Source organism: Pinus tabuliformis, chromosome 1_1, assembly GCF_031772625.1.
Source record: "Pinus tabuliformis cultivar Carrire ecotype Pingquan chromosome 1_1, CPIR1, whole genome shotgun sequence".
Classification (NCBI taxonomy): Eukaryota; Viridiplantae; Streptophyta; class Pinopsida; order Pinales; family Pinaceae; genus Pinus; species Pinus tabuliformis.
Window position 1 is genome coordinate 119970611 of NC_142297.1, and position 16196 is coordinate 119986806.

General features: G+C 41.8%; 2 pseudogenes; both read right to left on the reverse strand.

The window, feature by feature from the left end:
• The window catches only part of LOC149211937 (large ribosomal subunit protein uL3-like), a 103202-nt pseudogene that overhangs the window by 31791 nt on the left and 55215 nt on the right, over positions 1–16196 (reverse strand).
• LOC149211938 (acyl-lipid (9-3)-desaturase-like) overlaps positions 4537–16196 on the reverse strand; it is a 65794-nt pseudogene continuing 54134 nt past the window's right edge.

Consider the following 16196-nt stretch of genomic DNA (forward strand, 5'->3'; position numbering starts at 1 on the left):
AAAAAAATTTGGTTTACATTTTTCATTAAATTGTAGAATAAAATAATGAAGAGAAATAAATCTCACAAACTTTTAGGAGGGAAATATTTTCGCGAAATTTTTTGGGAGGAAAATTTTTGGTGGGAAATATTTTTGCAAATTTTTTTTTTTTGGGGGGGGGGATTTTTGGAGGGAAAATTTCATTCTCTAAGCTATATAATATCTTTAGGAGACTCTCCATTTGTATCATTCAACATCTTCTATTTGAAAGGGATGGATTGTCCTGATAGTGATTTTTCGATTTATACAACATCAACATCTTCATCACGTAACAAATCTATTCATATGGATGAATATAGCAGGAATTCTTCCACTATGAATAGAAAGTCAATTCTTCCACTTAGTCCTGATCCTAAGGACTATGAGAGCAACACCGATGAAAGAGGGGATGGAGAATTTCAAATAAATAAAGAGTCACAGATTCCACTTAGTTCGAATTCGAAGGACTATGAAAGCAGCAGTGATGATGAGCTTGATGACAAATTTCAAAAGAATGGAGTCTCACGGTGTCCACTTAGTCCTAATTCTAAGGACTATGAAAGCAGCAGTGATGAAGAGCAAGATGGTGAAGTTCAAAAGAATGGAGTGTCACGGTGTCCACTTAGTCCTAATTCTAAGGACTATGAGAGCAACAGTGTCGAAGAGCATGATGACTAATTTCAAAAGAATGGATTGTCACGGTGTCCACTTAGTCCTAATTCTAAGGACTATGAGAGCAACAGTGATGAAGAGCGTGATAATGAATTTGAAAATAATGGAGTGTCAAAGTGTCCTCTTAGTCCTAATTCTAAGGATTATGATAGCAATAGTGATGACGTGCATGATGATGAATTTCAAAAGTATGGAGTGTCACAGTGTCCAGTTAGTCCTAATTCTAAGGACTATGAGAGCAGCAGTGATGAAGAGCGGGATGTTGAATTTCAAAAGTATGGAGTGCCACGGTGTCCAGTTAGTCCTAATTCTAAGGATTATGACAACAGTAGTGATGAAGAGCGGGATGAAGAATTTCAAAAGAATGGAGTGTCACGATGTCCACTTAGTCCTAATTCTAAGGACTATGAAAGCAAGAGAGATGAAGAGCGTGATGATGAATTTCAAAAGAATGGAGTGTCACAATGTCCACTTAGTCCTAATTCTAAGGATCATGAGAGTAGTAGTGATGACGGACAGGATGATGCACTTAGTCCTAATTCTAATGAGTATAAAGGTAGTAGTGATGAAGGACAGGATGATGCACTTAGTCCTAATTCTATGGACTGTGAGAGCAGCGCTGAAAATGCATATGAGGAAGAATATCTAATAAACATCGAGTCAAATTTTCCATTGAGTTCGAATTCTAAGGACTATGATAGTAGCACTGAAGAAGGGGAAGATGAAGAATATCCTCCAAGTTAGTATTTGAAAAGCACAGTTGATCATAGTGTGGATAACATTCCTCTTAATGATGATGAAAATCCGTATAGAAATGATGATCCAATGATGGAGATGTTGCCAAAAAATATTGTATCGAGGAGTAGGAGCAGACCTTTTCGTATCAATGCAAGATGTTCTAGTTATACAAGGGGTAGAGCAGAATATCTGACGAGAAGAAGTTCTATCGGTGCACTCATTTCAAGTGAATGTTGCCAAAAATATTGCTTGAAACAAATGGATTTCAAATCTGCATTAGAGAGAAGGAAGAGATATTTGTCAATGAATAAAAGCATGCAAAATTCATATTTAGTTGGGTGCATGCAATCTACATTGTCAAGTTATGATTATCATATTAGGACTTTATCTATCTGTAGAAAAGCTTTCAAAATGTTTCATTCGATTGGGAATTTTCGTCTCTCGAGAATTCAAGAAAATTTGGAAAAGGATCCCACATTTGATTCTAAAGTACGTTATAAAAGATAGTTTAGGCCATTATCAAATATTGTAATGTCATGGATGAAAGATTTCTTTTCAAAGCATGGAGAGTGCATTCCAAATAGAGAGACAATAAATATTCCAGATAATTTTTCAAGACGAGAAATCTACAACTTATACAAAGAATATGCAGAAGGTGCTAAGGGACATGGCCAGTTCATTACATATCAATATTTTGTGAAGGTATGGAAGAAAGAATTCAACAATGTTTGTATTCCTAAGAAGACAAGGATGGGGATTTGTAGTACATGTGCTTCTCTTAAATAAAAAAGGGACAAATGTGAAGGGTAAGAAAGAGGTAGGCATTCACAACTTTAACTTTTAAAATTGTATATTCATCAAGTATGAAAACATATTTCTTAATGGTTTTCTTTTATGTTGTGTAGATTCAATTGTCAAAGAACTTTAGGAGCATCGCGAACAACAAACAAATGGAAGGAAAACGTTGTACAAGCATCGAAAGAAGTGTTATGATAATCTGAATAAATATTTGGGTTTGATAATTGATGGTATGGACCAGAAGAAAACACTTTTACCACATTTTGTTCGCACACCCAAAAATTTACAGGAGGAAAAATTTATTCAGTATCACTTGGTTGATTGTATGGTCTTCAATGGGAAAATGTTGCCAAAGGTGTACTTCATAGCTCCAAATATTCATAATGATGCAAATCTGACCATAACCATAATTCATGATGTGCTTTCTCATTGGTTTGGTAATCTTCCTGAAGTTTTGTATCTACAATTGGACAACACTTGCCGTGAAAACAAAAATTAGGTTGTTTTTGGATATCTAAACATGCTTGTTGAATTGAGAATTTTTCAAAAGGTAAAGGTTGGTTTCCTTCTTGTTAGGCACACTCATGACCATATTGATTAGATGTTAAGTCATTTTTCAGTCACATTGAGGAGGAAGGAAGTTGGGAGCTTGCCATCATTAATTGAATGTATTAAGAAATCATACATGCTAGAGCCTACTTTTGATGTGTTGGAAGAAACTGTTGACATGCGAAGGTTTATTATGGGATCATATTGTGAGGGGAAATGCATTGAACAACTTAATGACATTAGCTTCCAACATTAATTTTGTATCAAAAAAATTGACGGGAAAACACTAATATGGGGCAAGAAGTATTCAACTACTGCAAAATGGGCATCGTCATCAGGTTTGCAATTTTTGAAGTTCATTCCAGATCATCCAATATTTGCGTAAAAAATATTGTTATTACAATCAGTTGGTGAAGTTCATAATGCACGCAAACAAAATAGAGATATAAATTATTCTGATTGCCTAGAAGAAATTAAAAAATGTATTAGATATACATATGAGTACTTTGACATTGCTGATTCAGTTTGGTGGGAGTCATTTTTCAATAATCAAAGTGATATCATTTCAACAACAACAAATGAAGATATACCTTTGAAAAATCCATTTATTTGGCCACAAAATGTGTCGAATGCACATGAGGAAATAAAAATTGTTGAACAACAACAATCTCAAGGTATTATTAATTCTTCACAGGCAGAGGAAAGAGAGATGTATATTGGTTCCAAAAGATCTCGTGCACAACGTGAAGCCATGGAAAACCTTTACAGGGGTTTAGTATAGGATATTAAGGAGGGTTGCATGATCACAGTGCTAGCAGATGGAGATCCCAATGGCTATCCATTCTGGGTTGCTAAAGTTATAAAGTTCTTTACAGAAAATGAGGATGTTACAAGTGTTGAAGTACATTGGTATGCCACAAATACACACCCATTCAATGGTGTGTATAAGCCAGAAATGGTAGTTGACAAAAAAATGGCGGAAAGAGAAAAAGAAAGGGTACGAATATAAATCGTCACCGCATAGACATATTTAAATTGGAGGATGTTGACATACTTGTTTATGACTTCAATTTAACAAAGAGAGGAACTCTTCACTTCAAGACGATAGCGATTCTGAAAAGGTTGTTACCATAAGGAATAGTGTTGAGATGGGAGTCTGCTGAAACCAGTCGTAGATCTAGAAGAATTTTGAAACCTGAAATAATGGGCATGCATGTGGACTCAGATGGGGCACTAGTTTATGAAAAAGAAGAATATGGAACATCTTCGTCAGCATCCAGTCACTCATCTGAAGATGTGAATTCTGATGGTGTGCAAGAAAATATGAGTGATTTTGAATAATTGTTTAAGACAGTTTATCTAACTGATGTATGCATTGTATCTTGAAATAAAATTTTTGATTTCCATATGGTGTTAAATGAGAAGTTATGAGTCATTTTTATGTTGTTGGATCATTTTACTAGAATTTTTTTTTTAAATTTTGAAGATTGACCCTAAAAAAAAAATCATCGTTCTAGTATAATCACTTTTTTCGTTTTCAAGCTGTATTTTGGAAGAAAATTTTGTTTTCACTGCCATTTTTAAAACATGTTCAAAATTGTCCCTAAAAAGAAACCATCATTCCAATATACACACTTTTTGTTTTTAGCATTGTTTTTGATGTTTTTTTGGCGTTTTTTGGCCAGAGTTCCCGTTTTGAGTTTATAGTTCCCATTTCAAAGTTTACATTGTTAATAACAAAATTAAATAATAACAACATTATTAACCATGGGTGTTAACCACCTCCCACAATAAGTTCTTCGGTAGAGGCTTGGACATGTCTTGAGCTTGCAGAGCTGCAGTACGAAGAATCTCAATGGTCAACAAATTAGCCTCCCAGAATGGCACATTGGCATAGTGAAAGCAGTGTTTGGCACACAAAGATTGCACAAATGGAGAAATTTTCCTCAGATTTATCCGAACTTAAACAGGAACGCAACAACTTATAGATATAATTATAAACACTGAGATGCAATAGAAAAACACTTCCTTTCATTAATAGAAAAATATTGAACTGTGATTACAAATAGAATGGAAATAAGATAGCTTGAGTGATGGTAGGTTATCTATGAGAAGAGATGTGGAAGCTACATGCCTCTGAACTGAGTTACAATGAGGCTCAAGGGCATTTTTGTTATTGAATAATAAGAGAAAACCATAAAGAACCAAAACCCTAATCGAGGAGATGTAACACCAAGAGTTTATGGGCCCGTTAGGGTTAGTTGGCCATCCATCTGCCTGGGGTTGTAACTTGGTCATATTATCACCGTTTGACACATATGGTACCTCGTTGGAAACATATTTCCAAGGAATACAGTTGTTGACATTATTTCCTTGGTAATCGCCGAAATAAATTTGCCAAAAACACATCGTTTAGGGCCTCAAAATGGCTCCGAAAATTCAGGACCCGAAAAACTTCCAAAAATAGTAAATTGTGTTACAATTAAGGAAATAGATGAAATTGACTAGGGGGTATAGGTGGAATAGGTGGGTGGCCACCAATATCCACTTCGATCATTCCTTCCCCCTTAGGAAGCAATGGTTCCCATTGCGTGTAGAGCCTCCATGAGGTGAGGAAATTTCTGTTGAACTTGGTCCCTTATGAACCACTTGCCCCGGTGAAGGAGTTGGCCTTCTTTGACAACTCGATATAATTGTATCCTCTGTTTCCGAGTGTTATTCATCTGTGTGTCAATGATTTGATCAGTTGTGGCATGTTCCATGCAGTCTGCGTTGAGTTTTGTTGGTGTGATTTGTTATGTAATGTTTGATGTGTCCAAAAATGGTGGAAAGTAAGGCCGAAGGCGATCTACATTGAATATTGGGTACAAACCAAGGAACAGTGGCATTTTGAGCTTGAAGGCATTGTCCTTGATGACCTTGGTGATGGTGTATGGGCCATATCCATGTGGGCGAAGCTTATGGTGGGGTACGGTAGGGCGCTCCTTCTGCAAATGAAGCCAAACTTTGTCGCCCACCTAGAATTTGTGCAGCACTCAATGTTGATCAAGACGTTGCTTGTACTTAGTATTGGCTCTATCAAATATATTTTTGACCTGTTATTGGATGTGTTGAATGTGCTCAATGAAGCTATTATCCCTTTCGGCGTCAGACTGCACATGAGCCGAATTTACCTCAGTGGATGCAAATGGTATGGCCACATAAATGGGGCATAATGGTTGAAATCCCAGCCCTACCTGAAAGAGGTTGTGGCCTGTTGAGCTGTGGAGATCTCTCTTGTAGCTCTGTTGGACATAGGGGAGTCTTTCATCCCATGTGCATGGATGCTTCTAGTTTTACATGCATAAAATGTGTACGATTATCCTGTTGACAACCTCTGTTTGGCCATCGGTTTGAGGATGGAAAGCGGTGGACTTAGTAAGTTTTGCATCCATCATCGACCAGAAAATTGACCAAAATGAACTCAAGAATATTCTATCCCAATCTGAGATAATGGATTATGGGATCCGAAAGTGTACCCACACTCGCTCAAAGTAGAGCTTAGTAGGGGCCTCTGCTGTGATACTCTTCTTGCAAGCTACCATGATGGCCATCTTAGAGAATTTGTCGATGACCATGAAAACACAATCATTTTCGTGCTTAATAGAAGGAAGGCCTGACATATAATCCATGGAGAAATATTCCCAAGGCTGACTAGGAGTAGGTAGAGGAGTATACAAGCCTTGCTTCTTAATGGTTGGTTTGGAAATGGTGCAGGCGGTGCAGGATCCAATGTACTTTCCAACATCCCAACGAAGTTTTGGCCAATAAAAATAATTCTGCAATATCGCCACTCTTTTCTCCACTCTTAAATGTCCATCGACCTGACTGTAGTGCACCTCCCAAATAATCTTGGCATGCTCACTTTATGGAACACATATGTGTCCCAAGTGGCATAACAGTGCATTCTGAAGGTGAAAATTTGGAACTTGCTTCCCTTCCAGGAGTGTCTGGCATATGCTGTCAAATTTTGGATCGCTCTTCTAAGGATGTGGCCACCCCATTGTCTCGTTCCCACGGGATTCAAGCACAATGATTAACGCCATGATCGGTGGTTGATTGAGGCAATCAATGACATTATTGGTGCTACCCTTCTTATACTTAATGTTCAAATGGAATTGTTGCAGATATGTGGACCATTTCTAATGATGTTTGTTCTACAACTTCCCTTGTGTCTGTATGAACTGTAGAGGTCGGTGGTATGTGTGGATGACCGTTTCCTTCCCCATAATTTAATGCTTCCATTGATGGTAGGCCTGCACAATGGAATACATTTCTTTGTCGTAAGTGAGGTACTTTCAGACTGTGTATGAAAGTGTCTCACTATGTTAAGCCATTGGATTCCCATGTCGAGTAATAATCACACCAATAGCATAGTCAGAGGCATTTGTCTCGATCTCAAATGGTTGTTGCAGGTCTGGTAATGTGAGCACTAGTGTAGAACAGAGGTGATTCTTCAACTCAGAGAATGCTCGCTCTTGGGTTTCCGACCAAAAGAACTTTTCTTTCACTCTGTGATTGGTGACTTGACTTAAAGACCAAGTGATATGAGAGAACCCCAACACGAACCTATGGTATAAATTGGCAAGACCCAAAAAGTTGCGGAGCTCTGTTAGTGTGGTTGGTGCTGGCCAATCTCGAATGACTTGTATCTTGGATGGATCCACATGTACAACATGCTCATCAATGATGTACCCCAGATATTGAACTTGGGTTAGGACAAAGGTGCATTTCTCCAACTTAGCACACAACTTATGCCGTCGAAGGGTTTGAAGGACCTTTCAAATATTGTGGAGGTGCTCTTACCAACTCTGGCTGAAGATTAATATGTCATCTAAATACACCACCACGAATGCATTGGTGAAGGGCCATAAGATGTCATCCATAAGTCTCATGAAGGTTGTAGGGGTTTTTTTCAATTTGAATGGCATGACCAACCATTGGAAGAGGCCCTCCTTGGATTTGAAGGCAGTCTTCCACACATTGGATGGTTGGATAGGTTCCTAGTGATAACCTGACTTCAAGTCAATCTTGCTGAAATATTTGGCCCCCTTGAACTTTTCCAGAAGGTCATCAATCCACAGGATTGGGTACCTATTCCGTACAGTGGTCTTGTTCAGCTCCTGATAGTCAATACAAAGCCTCCAGGTCCCATCCTTATTCTATACTAATACAATCGAGATCCCACAGGGTGATGAGCTTACCCTGATGTGCCCTTTCTATAGTAGTTCCTGAATCTTCCTCTTGATCTCATCATTCTCCAGAGAAAAGCATCGATAGATTGGTCCATTGGGAAGCGGCATTCCCAGGATCAGATCGATGGAGTGCTTGACCTTACAATATAGAGGTACAACTATGGGTGAGGTAAAAATATCCATGTACTCCTCAATGACCTTGTCCATCTATTGTTGTTGTGCATAGGGGCCCTCCATGGAATCCGTGGCCACAACCTTCTTCTTTCTTTGGGGGTGAATCATAAGGAAAACAATTTTTCTGGTCTAGGAAATGATCTTACTGCATTTCTTTGCAGTGATTAAAGAGATGGTGGTAGGAAGGGCTACCTTTGGTATCGTGTACAACTTATTAGCCAAAGTAATAATCATAAAGCGAGGTTTAGACTCATATACAACATGTTTCTTCCATAAGTATGGTTGTCCTAACAATACATCAGAAAATTCAAGAGGAGCAACATCACATAGTACCTCATCCGTGAAGGGCTTGATGTTGTAGGGAAGGCGACACTTCTGGCTGACGTGAAGATATTGTCCATGGTGAAGCCACCCAATGGTGTATGGTTGTGGATGTGGTGTAGTATTTAGGCCCATCCGCTTCAAAACTTTTATTGAAATGAGATTCTTTTGGCTCTCGTTCTCAACAATGAACTGCAGTGGAGAACCCTTCACCCACATTTGTGGGTGGAAGAGGCGTTCCCCCTCCTCTGGATCTTCAGGCTCAATTTTCTAGATCTTTGTGGTGGCCACGGTGGCAATGGGATCTACATCAATGATATGCTTCCCTTTGTCATTCCTCTTATCGGGTTCTGATTCAGAGTCAGAACCTGCGTTTGATTCGAAAGCCTTCAACTCGGCCACTAGTAACTGCTTGGCCTGACAAGATGGGTTGTGTTATATTATTTCCACAACTAGACCATGTAGTTAACTGGGGGGTTAGAAGGGGGGTGGAGCCCCCTCTTCATTGCACGGATTGCGTAGCGGGAGGGAGTCACAGGGGGTTTGAGGGGTGCAGGTAACCCTGCTCTATAGGGTCCGGGGCAGCACCCTAGAAAATTTTGGTTTTTGACCCTATATTATGTTGGGCGGTGGTGGGCTCCAGTATTGTAGCAATAATGCTACAACTCCTAGAGCTTCCTTCTCTAATTTTATCAACCCGGTAGTTCGTAAAAAACTTGGAAGTGACGGTGCTGTATGCACAAGTACTAGCTCTTGTCGTATCTGTCACTTGGTCAGCTGGCACAAGTCCGCTAGGGCTCAAGCAAACTTCTATATGTTCTCAGAAGAAGCTTTTTAAGTGATGAACGAAAGCTATCTCAAAGGAAATTAACCTACTTTGCCAGAATGAATTGAAAGCCAACAAAACATGGAAACCCTAGTAAACCCTAATTTGACCAGCTTAATCCTTACGATGCAATGGTGGGAATGCAACTTCTAAAAATGATGCCATTACTTCTAGTGAGATGAGATGCATGAGTCTAAACTACTTTCATCTGAAGAGAACATGTTTTTGTATTTTTTCTCAAGTGGTTGGAGTTATTATGACTGTGCTTCTTACTGGGTCTTGACTGTGCAGGGGTAGTTCAAGGGGAGGAAGGCTTGGAAAAGGTCAGGAGGACTCTGAGAGGTTCCAGGGGATCCCTAACATCATTCCACAGAAGTTCACAACGTTCAGATGCCTGGCAACCGTGTTTGCAAGCTTCTACAGGATGTCTGCAGGGGATCCTACAGGAAGCTCGGGATTTCTACAGGAAGTCTGCTAACTTCTACAGGATGTTCTGCAATCGGAGTTTTGGGTGATGGAGGAGTGAATGAGCTGTATGGGTGGATAGGTAGGATGAGAGGGGAGCTTGTGATGGCTTATGGATAGAGAGATGAGATGGAGAGGGGGTGTGTAAAGCTGGTTGGTCGATAGAAGGGTGGAGGCAATGGAAGGCCGAAAAGATAAAACAACGTGGATAATAGAAGAGTTGGTGGGCAAATGATCTAGCTGGGAGGTAAGGAGATGGCTTAGGCACGGCTGAGAAGGATAAGGAAATGATAAAGTGGTGCTGCACAGTGTAAATGGAACAAATCACCTCTGTCTTGAGTATCACCGAAATGTCATCAATCTACTCTCACTGTTTTATTAAAAACCAAAGAACAACAATGTAAGTTAAGGGAGAATCGTGCATGGTGCTGAAACAAAGAGCTACTCCACAAAATCTAAGTGCATGGACACTCCTACAACTGAAATTATTGCGTTAAAGCTTGCATGAACATATAAAACAATGTTTTTGGTAGTTGGCACGGTCTGCAGTTCCCGTCCCCAAACAGAGGTGAAAGTGAGTGTGCATTCAACCTTTTTTCGAACTCTGATTAACTCCAATCCTTACTCTAATCTAAACTACTGAAAGCAACTTTGTTCATAACATTAACCTATGTAACCACACCAAGAAATCCGAATCAGCAAACTGTGTTTCCAAGGGCATGTAAAGGACAAGAAATATGATGCTGAAGAAAAGACAAGTAACAATACAAAGAAAGGAGGCCTATTGCTCTCAGGTTGGGCCCAAACCTGAGAGCTATAGCTCCTCTAAGAACTCAGAATTAAACTCAAATCTGCCTGCCTTTTATTAAAAGATCATAATCATAAGTCTAACAACATGCCAAAAATGGCGTACAAAGAGAAAAACAGAGCTATAGCTCGTGATTCAAAATCTGCAACAAAGGTTCAAAAGTCCCCATCGAAGGCTACAGCCTCAAGATTTATACATTATGAGGGCCAAGCTGGCCTCCTAAATTAGTGGGGCTTGGCTGTCCAACTAAAAGTAAACTGCTGTTCCTTTAGAATCCGTTGGCTGCCTTCTAGCTCGGTGGTGATAACTGTTGGAGCTCGTAGTTGGGGTGGAGATCACGAGGAAGGTCATTCAAGGTTGTGGACAACCTTCCTACAAAACCGCAATGCCACCTTGGCTGTCTCCTTGCCTTCATCTGCGTGGTTTTGCTCCATTTAATGTCAAAAAAACATGAAATAAACATGTATTAGCCACATAGGCATAATGACTGCCCTCCTTCCTACAAATAACATGAATATACTAAGAAATGATGCATAAGTGATAAAAAATGAAGGGTTGAGCAAGGTAAGTAGGCCAAATGAGCCCAAAATGTTACCAAAATTTGGGGCTCATCATCACCCCCCAGCTAAAATATTTGCTCGTCCTTGAGCAACTAGTCCAACTCTTCATCCTTCATTACCTTTACTTCCACCCTTACATCCCAAGCCTCTGTAATAGTGTCCTCCTTGCTGATATGAAACCCAGCCTTTCTGTTCACCTCTTCCCACTGTTCATTATCATCCTTCTCTGTGCTGCCCTCCATTAATCGTAGCAGCAGTGGTGGGCTTAGTTTGAGGCCAATCCAGCTGGCCTGGAGGTTTTGCATGGATTTCTTATAGAGGGCTACTCGTACTAGAGCTTCCCTCATCCGAGTTGGGGTATGATACTCTCGGATTTTCAGACTGTGGGCCAATGTATTCCATCTGCGAGTGCATGCTTGGACAACGTTGTCTCCTAATAGTCTCTCCATGTCCTCAAAATGAGCTATGGCTTGGGCCTGTTGATCCATATATCTCAATGAAGCTTGAGGGTCAGTGGAAAAATGTTGGTGTGCCGAGATTAGTGCAACTGGATCCCCTGGTTCTGGTCTGATGAGTAATGGCTCATTCAGCTCTCGGTTCATGACCGCTTTGGCTTCTGCTGCTCTTTTGTCCTCATGGTTCAGCCATGAGGCAAATGCCATTAATTGCATATCTCCCAAGGCCGTATTGGGATCCCATGAAACTACATTAGGCAGGGCCAAATTATGGAGGTAGAACTCCGATAATTTGGCCTTATCCTCTGATGAGCTGGTGCTGCATACTTCAGTGAATTGCTGCAGGTCTTGGAGCTGAGAGATACCTCTTTGCACCAAGGTATTGATTTGAAATTGCAGCCATTGGTCTTTCAAGTATAGGCCATAGGATTTGGCTGGCTGCCTGCATTGTATAGCATCCATGGCCCAACTGGCCATGCAGGCCAATTGTGCCTCTTTCTGCTGCAGCTGTTGTCTGAGAGCTTTCACCTCAATTTGTGCTTGCTGTTCTGCTTCCTGTAGATGTGTGGTTGGCTCCCCAAGACCGGTGTGAAGTTCCTTTTTGCCTTGCTGTTCTGCTGTGGTGTCATTGGAGGGTGTACCTGTTCCTGTCCTCAGCTCCTGTAGCTGTAATCTCAGCTTTTGGTTTTCCTCCTGTAGGAACACTCGTTGGCAATTTTCCACATGTTTAACCATGGACAATTCACTTATGGCCTCCTTGAGCTGCTCCTGCAAGGGACCTATGTCCGCCACACCCTTTGACTTGGCTATTTTCATCCACGTGTGTGTACGGACTCTTTCTTCCTCCAATGAAAAAAACAGTGGCACAGTAAATTTCTGAGGTATAATTTTGCCAACCTCTAAAAAGTTGTATTATGAACTCAGACTTGGCTGAGGGCTGGACTCTGGTATATGCTCTTTCTCCACTTCTTTTGGTGGCTCTACTTCGCCCTCCCTCAGTGGTGATGAGGGTGCTTCTCCTTCCATTCTCTCAGTTTCTTTAAGCCTGGCTAAGGTTTCCTGTAGAGCATCCTCAGCATCCTGTAGCCGAGCTTTTGTAGTCAATTGGTCTATCCTTTCTTTCCAAGTAGTTTTCTTCGGGCTCCCCCTCTCATAGATGACTAATATCTTCGAGGGGGACCTCTCCTTGGGTGAAGTAGGGGCATCTTCGATAATGATTGGGCTGCTGGACGGAGGCTGTGGCTTGCCCGTTTTTATTCTCACACTTCTTCTAGCTTTAAAATATAGAGGGGTCTCCCTCTTTCTCTTCTCCTTTGGCTTAGGAGGTGTGCTGAGGGCGGCCAGCACAGCTGCTGCCTCCCTTGCAAGAATGTCAGCTTTCTTCTCCTTGGGTTTCGGCTTTTCAGGGCTTCCTGTAGAAGACCCTGTTTTAGTTAATTTCGGGCTTCCTGTAGAAGGCCCTTTTTCAGCTGATTTCGGGCTTCCTGTAGAAGCCGGTTTCGGTTTTCCTGTAGAGACAGGTGGCACCACTTTAGATTTCTTTGCTGAGGGTGTTTTACTTTTTGACTTGGTTGCGGCTGCCGACGTGGTGCCTTTGCTGATGTGGACCTGCTCAGTCTTGTCCACTCTGCTTTGTAATCTTTTTTCTCTGGCTGTCAAAATGGGTGTGTCATCCTTCTCTTTGGCACCCTTTTTCTCTTGTTTCTTCTCTTGCTTTTTCTTCTGCTCCGTGGTCATGGTCTTCTGGCCTTTTTCTTTCTTCCCTGCGGGCACTGACTCTTTCTCCTCACTGCTAGATGAACCGAGCTCTTCGGTCAGCATCTTTATATCACCATCCTTAGTCAAATTTCTGAAGGCTTCCCATGAGAGAGGAACCTTTTATGTGTGGAGCGCATCCTCCACGAGGAGTTTGATGAGTCCATGGTGGGCTACCTGGTCTGGTGTGCCTTCTTTCAACTTGGTGGCACACTCAATCAGAGACTGTAGTAGAAAGTAGGGGAGACTGAGTTTGTTTTCTACAGGTAGGTCCATCTGGTGCCTTAATTCCATGAGTAACCGAAAATGGTACCCATATACAATGCTAAAACGGCCTTCGCAGGTGATGTACTTCATAATCTGAAGGCTAACTTCGCTCCACAGTGGCAGTAAACTGGTTCTACGAACCCCATTTTTATCTTCTGAGAATTCCTCCTCTGGTGGAAAGAAGTCTTTCTTAGCCTGTTGGCCCAATTTCCTTTCTTCTTTATCCCATGGTAATCCCATTGGGAGCTTAGTAACTCGGCTGATGAATTGTGGGGTGAGTCTGAGACTCAAACCCCTAAAGTTAACGGTGGCCAATGTTTTGGATTTCGGCCTCAGAGCTTGCAAAAACTCCTCTGCCACCTCGTCGTCATAGCCCTGCAATTTGTCACAGAATGATATCCATTGCGCTCGCGTGAAGGGCTCCACCACCTTAGGATTTTCTCTTAGCTTTGAGGAGTCGGTTGGTTCCCTTCTGATGAACCCACCCGGCATGGTAAAAAACTTGCGACGTTAACTGGAGGTGGTGGGTGCGGAAGAAAATTGGCTAACTGGGACAGAGCGTAGAATTACGCCTCTGCCACGCATACAATTCACAAAACTTATCTCTCGACGACCTTAACACGGTTTAACTATAACTCACATCCTGTAGGACGACAATTCATGCAACAACAGACAATATTTGCAAAATTTTCTTACGACCAGACTGTAGACGTCGATTCTGCCACCCTCAAAACCAATTGCATGGAAGGTTCAGGCTTACCTTTTGAATCCGCCACCTTTTGACGTGAGGAACCCAATTTCCTGTAGAAACAACTTTCCTGTAGAAGCAGCGCGCGAATTCCGGAGGATACTGCAGTGGGTCTGCGCTCTCTGTGCTGCTTAACAGGCGTTCGAACGGCCAAAGACTTGGAGTGTCGAGCTGCAGAGGGATCCGGATGATCACTCGACTTTCAAATGGTGAATGATAAATGCGTGGGGTGGCAATCTAGCCGATTATATTTGAATTCGGCGGAATCCGTGGCGCGGGGGTGAGCTGTCCCTGCCGGACTGTTGGACGATGTCACTCCATCATTCGTCTGCGAGTTCCCTTACTGCCGCATCATTCCCCGTAGATCCGCCGCCATCACTTCTGTTAAAACTCGTTTTTCCCGACTAGATGGCTCTCACGTGTGCACTGCTCGTTCCTTTTTGGCACGACCACCGTTCAAACATCCGACTAGACCACTGATTGGTCGACGTGGCCAGTCGAATGGCCATACGACCGCTCAACCCATTCACTTTACACTTCGCAAACATTCCAAATTAAAATTCATGCAATTTGACGGAAGAAAGGGCGAGGCACTTACCTGTGCGGCCGCGACACGATTCTTCAGGCTTTTGGACGATGATGAGTCGATTTGTTTGCTGCTGCGTGATTGCACAGGTTCGGAGGTTCCTCTTTATAGGCCGTTGACGATGAATTTGATGCTTCGGTTGCATGCGCCCGCGTGATCTTTGCATGTTGCAGGCGGTGGAATGGTGTGCACTCTAGTTGGCTTAACTGCTACGGGACTCCTGCAGGATGTCCTGTAGCAGTTTTTCCTCCTCAGGTGCATGCTGCACGGTGAAGACGGTGGCCCCACGATCATGCTCACAGGGCTCTTAGATAGCTGGGATGGGTATGGCACGACATCTCAACGTTTTTTCATTAACAAAAAATTGCTTTCTCTTGAATCTCAATGATCTGCCTTGATTGTGTAGGTACCTTCATTGCATGTCAACAGCGGTGGTAGAAGGAGGTGACAACAGTGTGTAAGGGTGAAAATAGTAGCTTGCATGCGTCCAAACCGAACCTTGGTCGTTAGATCTCCTCATATAATCAGTTCTGGGCCGTTCAAAACTTCTACAGGAAGTTTCCTGTAAAAATACAGAACTTCCTGTAGAAATTCTGTACTTCCTGTAGAAAGTCTGTAACTTCCTGTAGAAAGTCTGTGACTTCCTGTAGAAGACTAAGCTGTGATGAAATCGTGCCCATACCTTGGAGAAGATGAGTATTCTTGGAGGAGGTGCTGGTGAGGTCCCCTGGTAGTATGATAAGGATCCTTGACTTTGAGTTGAGAGACCTACTCTCCTTCATAGAACACCTGCAACCTGCATGCATTTCCACATTATAAACTTGTTGTCCCTGTCTTTTTTGCTTATTGTTTTTTTTTGTTTTTTTTTTTGAAAGATAGCAGGGGCGCCTCAATGAGGTTTTCACCCTTACCATCTGCCTTAAGCGCCTCAGAGAGGTTTTCAGTCAAGGATCTTTTTTTAAATCTCTTTTTTCTTTTTTTTTTTGAAAGACAATAGGGGCGCCTCAATGAGGTTTTCACCCCTACCACCTGCCTTGGGAGCCTCAGAAAGGTTTTCCCCCAAGGATCTTTATTTATTTTTTTTTTTTTTAGATCTTTCAGGGTATGCCCAAAGCAGAGGCAGAACCCTTCTCTATGACCAACACTGATTTCTCCATAGTTTTGATGAACTCTTGTCTTGAGAGAGGTTTCCTGTAGATCTTCAGTCGATGCCCATTGACAA